The sequence below is a fragment of the Petromyzon marinus genome, unplaced genomic scaffold (assembly GCF_048934315.1).
Source record: "Petromyzon marinus isolate PM22_M1 ecotype Great Lakes invasive population unplaced genomic scaffold, UKy_Petmar_22M1.pri1.0 PM_Scaffold_53, whole genome shotgun sequence".
NCBI classification, from domain to species: Eukaryota; Metazoa; Chordata; class Hyperoartia; order Petromyzontiformes; family Petromyzontidae; genus Petromyzon; species Petromyzon marinus.
Genome location: NW_027423535.1, coordinates 454,026 through 466,141, shown reverse-complemented (window position 1 = coordinate 466,141; position 12,116 = coordinate 454,026). Strand labels below are relative to the sequence as shown.

Genomic DNA, 12,116 nt, shown 5'->3' with positions numbered 1-12,116 from the left:
GTTGAGCCCTATGGAAAAAGAACACGTACGGCTGGCAGTTGAGGAAATGTTGGCCGCCAATATTATCTCGCTGTCCACCAGCCCGTGGGGAGTCCTGATTGTACTTGTTAAAAAGCAGGATTGTAGTTTGCACTTCTGTGTTGACTTCCAGAAGCTTAAGATATCTGTGGCTGACACATACCCTCTTCCTTGGATGGACGATTCCCTGGATGCTCTCGCAGGAGCACATTATTTTTCGACTCTTGACTTCCTATCCTGATTTTTGGAGTTGCCACTAGATGAGTCCTCTAAGCCCAAGACAGCCTTTCATACACCACAAGTCTTATTTGAAATTAATCGGCTTCCGATGGGTCTTCATTCCGCGCTGGCTATGTTCCAGCGATTGATAGAACTGGTTCTAGCTGGCCTGCAGTGGGTATCGTGCTTGATATGTCTCGATGATGTTATCGTTTTTAGCTGTACGTTTGAAGAACATCTGGAACAGTTACGTGCTGTCATTCTTAAAATGCGTGCGGCGAACCTCAAATTTAAGCCGAAGAAGTGTCATCTGCTCCAAAAATTTGACATCAGCCGCTCGGCACTTGTATTGGTTATTGGCTGAACCTGGCCTTCATTATGCTTGCGGGTGTTGTTACACGGTGAGTGTGGGAGATGCTGGTGCTGAAGGGGGTCCAAAGGTTTTGTGTGTTACTGCGTTTTGTTTTCTCTCTCTCTCTCTTCCCTATTCTCTCTTCCTTTTTTTGCCTATTGTTGTTATGTACTTCCATCCTCTTCCCCCATTAGTTACTGTATATTCTGTATATAGTGTATATGTTGTATAGATGGGTTGGGGTATTTGTTTGTTGCGGCACACTAAGGGGTTGTTCGTTTTGTTCTTTTGTTGAAGGGGGAGTTGACAGCCGGGACTGCTGAGTGCTACAAAGGGGGGGGGGGGGGGTTATGTAGTGACATCGCGGAAAGTCACTGTCCAGTGCCGGCCCTAGAGAGGCACTGTGTGTGGTGTAACCACATCACGGATACCACAAAAGTGTGGGTCTAGTACTGGCCTTAGAGGGGCCCGGTGAGCGCTGATGGATAGCGCTAGATGGCACCATGCTTGGCGTGCAGTGCCAACCCTACAAGACAGGGTGTGGGAGTGCTGACCATAGGAATGAGGTTACTAGAGGGCATGGCACTCTGGTTGACCCGAGAGGACATGTGACCAGTTAAGTCTACAAAGGGGCCCAAGTGGTGGCTAGGTGTGGTCACGTGGTTAGCATCCAGATCCTTCCCGAGGATTTTGGAAGGTGGTCATGGCCAAGTGCAGAGCCAGCCACGCCGCAGAGAATATAATCCGGGTCCCCAGAGGGACCGGCGTTGTTGTTCATCCTTGAATAAACCTTTGTCTATGTTCTACGTTCTCCATTCTCCGTTCAATGAGTCTTCAATACGTGGACCTGGACCCGAGCTGTGGTCCCGTTCCGTAGTAGCTCGTTATGTTGTAATTAGTGTAGTTAGCCTGGTGGTCACCACCATAGGTTGTTATTCTGTTAAGGGGTAGTTATCCCGTGTGTTGGAGTTAAATAAATGTGTTGCCTCCAAGTCTATGTCTGCGACTCAGTTGAACTCACTCCAAGTCTATTACATCAATAATACGTGACTAAGTTTGCTAGTATTATGTAATTTTTTTTAATTGCGGCGTTCTCAATTTACAATGTATTTATCTTGTTAGCCTCACGTATAATTCAGACGAGCTTAGTTATAATTTCTAAGTATTTTTCGTATGTATTTAAGTACAGTGCACGTGTAGTGGGCTCACTTGAAAGACACACTGATTCAGGAGGCAACACATTTATTCTATGACCACAATGGGGTAACGACACAAACGCGTCAGGTCAGTCGGCACACTGCCTGACCCAAGTTGCTGAGCATGAAGACCGAAGAGAAGACGTAGCAAGGCGGGTTCTATTGCAGCAAACAGCCCTGATGCAGCCCCGGGACCCCCCTTTCATACCCCTCAGCGTGGCCCCGCTCCGCCCTCGGACACGATTTCATCCAGAACTTACTAGAAGGTTCTGGATCGCCTTCCACGTGTCCCCTGCCTGGCTCTGCCCTCGGCCACGCCCCCTTCTGGAACTCACTAGAAGGTACTGGGTCCTACAACACGTGTCCCCTCTGTCACCTTTGGCCTACATGCCATCACGTGCCCCTGCGGCCAATCGGGCTGCTACATCCTCAACTGCCCCCTACTCTGCCAGCCCCAGAGACGTCTACCATGACATATACTCTGCTGGCAGAGGGCTACTATACCCACTATTCTTCTCTCTGTCGGTAGATGGCACTAGGTGCCGTAGTGACCCATTATATGTCACTACACATGTAATGGACGGACACCCACCGTGAACCAGTTAACTACACGAAACATATATTCGGTTGGTTGGCATTATATATTATATTTTGTTCAGTCATCTTCGCGCAGAATATATACACGTGTGTAATATGAGTTTAATGTGTGAAATTATTCACGTCAATTATGTCACCATAATTAGATAGGTGGAAGATTGAGGAATCATGCCACGATTGAGCCATTTAATGTCTGTACGCTCTTCGTTAATAAAATATAAGTGTATGCTTTCAGTTTAAATTCTTCATCATCATCATCGGACATGTTTAATCCACTGCTCGATGGATACTGATTTAATTACCAGCTAATGCTCACACACTTGTGTGGTGACGTGGAATGAGTCACTGGAGCGCGTGCCGCTGGGAGATTGGTAGACAATGGCATTAGGACTATCAGCCCGTTCTACCAGTTGCAGCTGTGGGCAAAGCATGAAGCCATCTGAAGGATCCAGAGGGGTGCAGCGCCGAGGGTGGAGCCTGGCCACGCTTTTCAGGATATAAGGCGAGCTCCAACTCACAGTCGGGGCAGCTGCGATCTGGAATGGAATTTGTCGTAATTGTGATCGTCACCCTCTTCAAGCTGTGGGTTTGGCAGCATGTTGGCTGTCCCGACCCGGTGTGTGGTTATCCCCTAAGGCTCTGAAGGCCGGAATGAAAGAGATAGAGTACTTCCTATTAGTGTCTGTGAACTAGAACACAACATTTGGTGTCAGACGTGTTAACGAATTTTTTATTTATATTTTAGGGTTGTTATGAATTTTTTTTCTTCGAATCCTTGAGGGGGAAATAGACTATGCTGAAACACGTGAAGAGGAAGGCTCTCACCCGCATACCCTCGGGCAAGGAGGATTCCCGGGCAGGGCTGGCAACCGGGACCCCTTGTGGGGGGCCCCGGAGTGGTGATCCCGGCGGGGCAGCGAGCAAAGGGCGACGGCTCTGCGCCGCCGCCGGCTGAAGGGGGGCTGCAGGCAATCGGCAAGCACATCGTGGGGCTGCTTTCCACAGTGTCGACCCTGGTGGGGCAGCTGGGCAGGGAACAGCCGAAGGAAGGGGCTGTGGCTCGGGGGTGGCGAGCGGGCAACTCCACCATCACTGCCGACCGAGGGCAGGAATTGGGTCCCTTTAACCTGCCGCCGACAGCTCATCCGGGGGCACCTTCCCTAGCGCAGCGGCTGCCGCTTCTCAATTAATTTTCGGCTGCGGGGGGTGCTTGGGCGGCCTTCCAGCGGCGGTTCTCCACCACTTGCGAGCTCGCAGGGTGGTCCGATGCGGAGGCGCTACTTATTCTTCCCACCACACTGGATAACAGCCTTGGCGGCGTTTTTTTACATTCCGGAGGTGGACAGAACGAAGCTGCGTCAAGCGTACTCCCAGTTGGCGGCAATTTTTGAACTGCCGTCCAACGCGGCAGACATTCGTAATACAGAGTTGGGGGGAGACAGAGACACCCCGCGCTTTCTGCAGCGCACTGCTGTCGCTGGCCAAGGATGCGTACCCAAAGATGGAGCAGGCAGGACTGGATTCTCTGGTGCTTGAGAAAATGTTGACGCTGGCTCAGGAAATTAACGTTTGTTTGCCGGCCACAGAGGAGGATGACCTGTCCTCGATTCAGGTAGCCCATTGCATCCAGGCCCACTATAACCTGCGACGTGCTGGGGTGACGGCAGGGGCTGTATTTCCGGGAGAAAAGGGCAACCAGGCGCTCCGAGCGTCTCCCTGGGTGTGCGCGTCAGGTGGTTGGAGCCTGCGGAGGACATTCCGAGTGGGACGACGATGGGACAAGCGGCGGGGGGGGGGGGGGGTCCCCATTACCTCTTTCAGTTGTGGCCTACCGGGACACATCTCCAGGGGCTGCCGTGCTGATTTGGGGCCGCCTCCGCTCCTCTGGGTCCAAAGGCAGGTTGCAATAGGTCACACACCCAGCCGACACAGCCACCTCATGCATCCCATTGCAGTCAGTGTCAGGTGCACACGCCATCGCCCCTCATAGGAATACGGGGTATGAAGGTGGTGCATGTTGGTTGGCAATGGACCGCACTGGCACACTGTGTCATGGCAGCGGGATCATCCACAGTATGTGGATTTGTGCAGGCTGTTGAGGTGCGAATGCTCATAGATACGGGGGCATCCGCCACCATGGGTTCAGAGTTTATTTTTAGGACTCTGCCATAGATGTGGGTTGCCTGGGTCTGGTAGATAATCTGTTGCCGCTAATGGTGCGAGTTTAGGCATTATGGGCTAAATCAAGGCATCTATACGGACTGGCGATATTGAAAGGACGGGCCTGGTGTTGGTTTCAAGTTCGTTAGCGGTGCCTTGTTTATTGTGGAAGGATTTTTGGAAGAGGATGCCCCTCTGGATTTTAATTGACCAGGGTTGTGTGGAGTTACCGTCGGGGCATCGGTTGAGATTTTTGGAGTCCCCTACTGGATGGTGTATCGCTAACACTGTGGTTCAGGCCATGGTGTGTGAAACTGTTAGGGTTCCCCTGGGTGCACAGATGCTCATACCATTGAGCTGCGGTCACGGCTCGACCAGAAAATCGCTGGGAGTGAGGTTCTTCTAACCCCTTCAAATAGAGCAGTTCGTGGGCAAATTTTTATAGGGCATCAAACCTAGTGTGGGGAGCGGTGGCGCAGCGGTTAACACACTAATGAACATGGCGACCAGGGTTCGATTGTCCAACACCAGTGACAATTATCTGAGTCGGTCCTGGGCCTCCCCTAGATTAACTCAACCTCGAATGAGTATCAATTACAATGTGTAAACAACGCCACTGGGGAGATAAAGGCGGCCAAGCATGGTGCTGGCCACACACCCCATTGTGTATCGTACCAGCCTTCATAGGTGCTGGCTACAGTAGGCTGTTGGCAATATATTGTATTTTAATTAACTATTTGGCACGTTGTTTACGTGACATACTTTACTGGCTGTCGGGTGGTGGAGGGTTGCGACGCATCTATACTTATGGGATCTAATCCTAAAACCTGTATTAACATTTTAAGCTGTGTTCAACCACCACACTACAGGTCTCAACAACACTCACTGGTTCGCTCAATCACGATTATATTATTGCGTATGGAGGCAATAAAAGGTGTCAATTGAATACAGTGTACCAAAAAAAGTTTAACAGTAGTATTGCTATATTCTTGGTTCTTTCGGTAAAGTCACGTGGTTTTCACACCTGATGATTGTTGTGTTGCAGTCGAAACGTCGTGAATTTTATTGTTCTGTTAACGCCGACAATGGTATCTGCAGCGAAACGTCGAATATGAGATTGGAAATTTTGCTCTCTTAACATTTCGGCTATTGCTGAAGTGCCAAATCAATTGGCATGTTTTTCCAAGTGACGACTTGAAGTGATTGGCTCTGTCGGTTGGTGGAGGGTTATACTGAACATTGGCCTCTTACCTACCAAGAGTATAATGACATTTATTTTCGGCACTTCTTGACTCGAGTGCTCACTCGCCACGTCATGGAGGCCGTGATGGCGTGGAGAAGGCCGTGGTAGCGGAAAGGATGCCGTGATAAACTCGCTCATCTTGCACCGACTCACTCGCACATCAATGACTCGCGCAACCACAGACCCATTCACTCATCATACACTCGCTCACACTACCACTGACTCGCACACATCATACACTGGGAGTGTCATGCTGCCAGCTATGGCTGCAACTTTGGTCGTACATGTTATAGTATCGTAATACTATTGCATGTTCACCAGCTCACTCCTTGTTTAAAAAATGTTGCTGTGAAGGTCTGGCTCTCAGATTAACTCTCCCAAATAACATATATTGGTAGTGTCCTGATATAGACCGCCTAGTGGGAAGGATGTTGAAGCTGCATCTGCAGAGCTTTTTGGAGGCCTCCCAAAAGGTGAAATAGTTTTAGTGGGTGATCTAAATTGGAATTTGCTAAACCCGCTGGCCGTGGCCACATTTTGCAGATGAATTTAACCTGTTTAAATTAATAAATGTCCCCACAAGACCCAACCTAAAAAATCTGGTACAGTCATCTCTGCTTGACGTCCTATTGACAAATGCCCCTCACAATTTCACACTGACTGGTGTTCTGGGTAAAAACCTTGGTGATCGCTCCATTTTTGGGGTGAGATCATCAGCCAGACCCGAAGCACTCGGACACTTCAGCACTCGGGCATTTACTAATGATGTGCTTCACTCGGATATTGACAAGGTCTGTGATATCCCCAACCTAACCACGGCTTGGGAGACCTTCAGGTACACGTTTCTCCAAATTCTTAACAAACATGCTTCGTTGGTTAGATTTAAAACTAAAGGCAACCACCCACCATGGTTTGATCCTTTGATTACAAAGCTCATGAAAACTAGGGACAAGGCTTGGACATGTGCTCAGAAAAGTACTTTGGTCAATAACTGGCTAGAATACAGGATTTTAAGGAATAGATGCGTCAAAAAAATGCCTATTTTTCCTCCTGGAATCACATGGAAATGCCAGGATTTTCTGGAAAACAATCAAATGTATCGAAAAGGCATCCAATACAGATAATCTGCCCGTTGAGCTTAACGGAAATGGGGAATATTTTTCAGATCCCAAAAAAATAGTTGACAATTTTTTAACCTTCATTTTTCTGAAGCTGGTAATCTTTTTGATAATGTATTGGGAGTCACTTCTGCTCATGCAAATTCATACACCCCTGTCCAAATATTAAACGACTTTAGTTTCCAGCAAATCCACGAAAATATTGTTCTGAAACAACTGTCCTACCTCAGAGTCTTCCTCTACCGGAGCAGATAGTATTCCCATCTTTGCTCTACTAACTGTTGGTCACCTAATATACAAACCTATAGCCCATATTTTCAACCTGTCCATCATATAAGCATCAGTTGCTCTAGAATGGAAACATTCCTATGTCCGTCCACTTCACAAAGAGGGCCCTAAAGGTGATCCAAATAACTACCGACCTATCTCAATTTTGTCCCCGTTCATGAAAATTTTTGAAAAATTATTGAACTACCAAATTATCAGTTTCCTGTCCACCAACAATCTACTACATCTAAAACAATCTGGGTTCTGAAAAAAATACAGCACCACATCTGCTCCATTAGACTCTCTGAATCACATTTACAGTAGCCTTGATACTAAGCAGTAATGTGCCTGTCTTTTTCTTGACCTGTCCAAAGCTTTTGATACAGTAGACCACAACACCCTGCTAAGTAAACTAAGTTGCCTCTGTTTTTCCGAAAACGCAGTAAAATGGGTACAAATTACCTCTTCTCTTACCCAAACTGTATTCACAGATGGTTGGAGGTCAATCGGCGTTAAGATAACAAAAGGGGTTCCACAGGGTTCCATCCTTGGCCCCCTTTTGTTCTCTCTTCATGTCAATGACTTGGGCACTGACCTGGATCATTCCAGGGTAAATCTTTTTGCAAATTACACGATACTAATTACTGCTGGCCGCTCTCCGGATGACTTGATTGCTAAGCTACAGGGTGATTTCAACAAACTACAACATCAGCTAGTTGCTCTTAAACTAGTCCTGAATACTTCCAAAACCAAGGTGCTATGCTTCTCACCTTGACTAAAGCTGGAAGTTATTTTTCCCCAATTACAGTCCTTAAATAATTATCAAATAGAGCAAGTCAAGATCTATAAGTATCTTGGTCATCCTGGATTCAAAAGTGAATTTTGAAGATCGCATTGATTATATTGGTAAAAAGACGAAAATATAAATTGGTTTTCTGTATCGACACAAGCCCTGCTTCTCCCCCAATGTTCCGTTTTGCATTGATAAAATCTACCATACTGCATCTACTTGATTACTGTGACATCGTGTAAAAATCAGCCCCAAGTACTGAAGCTTGATTCCATCTATCACTCGGCCTTAAGATTTACATTGCACTGCCCATAGAGGACTCGCCACTGATCTCTCTACATTGGGTCAAACTTAACATCTCTTAATGTTCGACGGCTTGTGCAACAGATCTTATTTATTCACGATGTACTTACAGAAAATTCCGCAGACTACCTACTGGATCTCGTCTCTGTTTCAAAGAACAAATTTGACCTCAGGTCTTCGCTCATTTACCAGCTTCACATTCCCTATTGCCGTACAAAAACTGGAGGAAGGGCCTTTGCTATTGATGCCCCCAGGTTCTGGAATGCTATTGCCAATAAACTGCAACTTGAATCGCTACCAATGAGATCTTCTCTCAACACTGCTCTAGAGGAGTTGTACACCCCTAGCTGCTACTGCTATTCATTAGCGTAAAATAAAATGTTTCGCTCCAGATGACTACTGCAAAGTATTATCTGTATTTTGATTTAGCGTGCTGATCTTAAAGGTGCATTGAAAAAATAGATACTCCGACTGATGCTTCTGTTGTGGAGTAACTCATTCAGCCAGCTGTGGCTCTAGGGTTTGGTGTTTCAAGTTATTCATGTAGTTTATTGTTAAAAATTCGGTCAGTCCCTATGATCACTGTTACATTGCAATTATGGCTTCATTTTTGGTTATTTCGAAAACGTTTTTTGGTTTGGACATGTTTGTAGTACGGAGTTAGAATGGTGGCCTTAATCTAAGTTTCTTGTTGTTGTTTGACTTGCATCCCACTGGGATTTTTGCACACAGCGTTGGTGTACGGTGCTTTTTCAAGAATATTTTGCTGTTTTTTCCTGGATTTTCTGTTTGCACAGTCACTTCAAGATGTTTTCTTGTTCGTTTTTTCTTGTTTTTTGTTTGTTGCGGTTGCTCCCGATTTCAAGAGCCAAATGGCTCACAGGGCTATACCAAATAAATAAATAAACTGAAATGTATATCGTTAATACTGGTAGGAACCTCCTGGTGACACCAGCCCACAGGGGATCATTGTGACCGTCCGTCGTGCATACAAAAATGGGAGGGGCTGGGTGGGGAGGGGCTGGTCACCCCGTGGTGCCCTTATAAAACTCAACGTTTAACCTACTCACGCCGACTTGTGCCTGCCCTCATAGTCGGGCATATTTGTGGAATACACCACGCCGCCGTTGACCCTGGCCATTGACCGAGCAACCCAACGTTCCTACCAGCTCCCTCCGCTGCAATGTGTTTTGTTAAATTTGAATCACAGTTCCTATGATTACTGTTCTTACATTGTTCTTATAGCTTTATTTTGATTTCGAAAACATGGTTTAAGCCATGTTTCTTGTGGAAGTGCGGAGTTGGCCTGATAACTTAAATCTAAATTGTCTTATGGTTGTTATTCTTTGACTTGCATTACACTGAGATTTTTGCACACAGCGTTGTAATACCGTTTTCTTTTCTGGAAGATTTGCTGTTTTATCCAGGATGTTTCTGTTGCGTGTCGTCGCTTTAAGATGTTCTCTGTTCATATTGTTTGTGGTTGCACCCGACTCAAGAGCCGCATGGCTCACAGGGATATACCAATAATAAATTAAACTTGAAACGAGCCCTGTGCTCATACGACTGGAATCATGACCCCGTTGTTCCCCACTGTCACGCCCGCACGTCCGCGTGTCTGCCCTGGGCCACATTCGCGCCTCTGACTCGACCATCATTGCTAGCGTCACGCTCACCAACAGGGACACTCACTGATGTTCCTCCATTTACGAAAGCGATGCTTTCTTTATAAAACGCGCAAAACTAAATATCAAATGAATTTTCCCATTAATTTAATGCAAAAAAAATCGGGATGCGTTTCGGACATATCAACTCCACTCCTTATCTAAAAATATACACCTATCACTTTTCACAATGCAAAAGTACCTGTAAGGAATTTTTTTACCTTTGCAGGGTATTCACCAAAAGATGTGCATGTTGAATTGACTGGAGGTGATGTGGAGGCTTTGCTGTTGCCCTGCAGGGACACCGTGACGCTGTAGTGGACGGGTGATGCAGCCTCCACGGTGCTTCTCGTTTGATCTGGCGCGTGCCATATGGTGTTTCGTTCACGCGGAAATTCGATTTTGTTCATCTAAAGGTGTCCATAATTTGTCAATTGCATGAACGTGACATTTTGTAAAATCGAACGTTCGTAAATAGATACATGAAGCAGGCGACTGTTGTATATGCCCCCCTTTCCATCTTAATATTAACAAGTAATTTTTGATACATATAGATACATATTTCTATTGTTATTATTTTAACCATGAATAAAAACACCAAACCAGGCCTCGGCATGGCATGTGGAGGTCATATTTACCTTGACCCACTAACACGATTTTGACGTTCAGAGCCCTCCCAGGGTCGGAGGGAGCAGATAGAGAGCAGAGCACAGCGGATTGCAAGGGGCTGACATAAACACAAAGCCAGGGTCACTGGGAGGTTGCGTTAGCCTAGATCTAGTTAAGTCAAAAAAGCTAATTGGTTCTGTATTACTATTAAAGTAACTTAAAGTCGGAATTTAACGACACGGTAGGCTAAAGTTATTTATCTTCACACCCACTTCAATTGAACCCTGCCACAAGCTATGTCAATGTAACCATCACCCGTCTATTAATTTAATATGAAATGTATTTACATTTTAATAATTTCTATACGACTTGACCCGAAGCCTATAACAATCAGGTTTTTCTAAGTCAACATGAATGCTCTAATCCACCCATACGCAAATAATAAGCAGGGTTAAAGCAAGAGTAGAGAGGAAAAGAAATGCAAGCGCACAGCAAAACTGCAACGTAAGCAAAGGGCGATGTTAAACCCAAGGTCGGAGAGAAAGGGAGATCCCGGCCGTCTTTGTATCCCCACAGCGCGGGGTAGGAGTGTGTATACGCTCGAGGAAACACGAGTCAAACACCACAACGGGAAGCCGACCCAGACCTTGGATTAATACAGAATCATAACTTTAGAACGCTGATGAAATGAAATGTTAACTTAAAACTGTTTAACCATTTCTTTGTGCGTCGGTGAAAGTCGGAGGGAATATCGCCCCTCCCTCCAGGTTGTGCACCCAGACAGAGGCGCCTTCGAGACAATTTATAACATTTGATTGTTTTACTTGTGGGTTTTATGGTAGGAGTATGACAACGGAATATACCGTGGGTGATGCACACAATGACACACTGACACACGTACAGACACACACGGACGCAGATACATACGGACAAATCCTGACACAGCAAAAATCGAAAGAAACCCCGCCTTGTGGGCAGGATCCGAGTGAAGGGATTTTTGGGCATAAAAAGAGGATCCTGAGCATTGAAACCTCAGTTCGACGGAGGGGGTCGGCTCACCAGAGTTCGACCGGGGTGGGGGGGGGGGGGTCGGCTCACCAGAGTTCGACCGGGGGGGGTCGACTCTCGGGAGACAGTTCGACTCGGAGGAGCAACTCGGAAGAGTTCGACCAGGGGGGTCGGAACTCGGGGAGTTCGACCAGGGGGGTCGGAACTCGGGGAGTTCGACTCGGAGGAGGTCGGAACGCGAGAGAGTTCGACCAGTGAGTCGGCTCAGGAGCAGTTCAAATCGGGAACGAGAGGAACAGGTCGCCAGCCGGCGAGCTGCAGAGCAGGGGGCGGCGAACAGAGGCCTAAGTGGCCCCGTCGCTACCCACTGACGTTGGCAAGACTCGCAAGGTAGTGAGGCGCCACCGAGTGTGATTTTAAAAGAGCTGAAAAAAAGAGTATTGTTGAAAGTTTATTTTACATTGAGTCCAGCTGCAGAGTGACCGACGCACCAAGCAAGAGCTTCTGCAAACCAGAGCAAGAGCACGTGCGACTTGAGTCATCCAGAAGTGGAGAAAAACCTGCTTTCAGCA

General features: G+C 46.9%; 1 long non-coding RNA gene across 1 annotated transcript; it reads left to right on the top strand.

Moving 5' to 3' along the window:
* The first annotated feature begins 967 nt into the window (after positions 1 to 967).
* Positions 968 to 10,726, top strand: LOC142923456 (uncharacterized). Its single transcript, XR_012940771.1, has 2 exons — positions 968 to 3,994; positions 4,116 to 10,726. It is a non-coding gene; the product is annotated as an uncharacterized LOC142923456 (long non-coding RNA).
* The last annotated feature ends 1,390 nt before the right edge of the window (positions 10,727 to 12,116 follow it).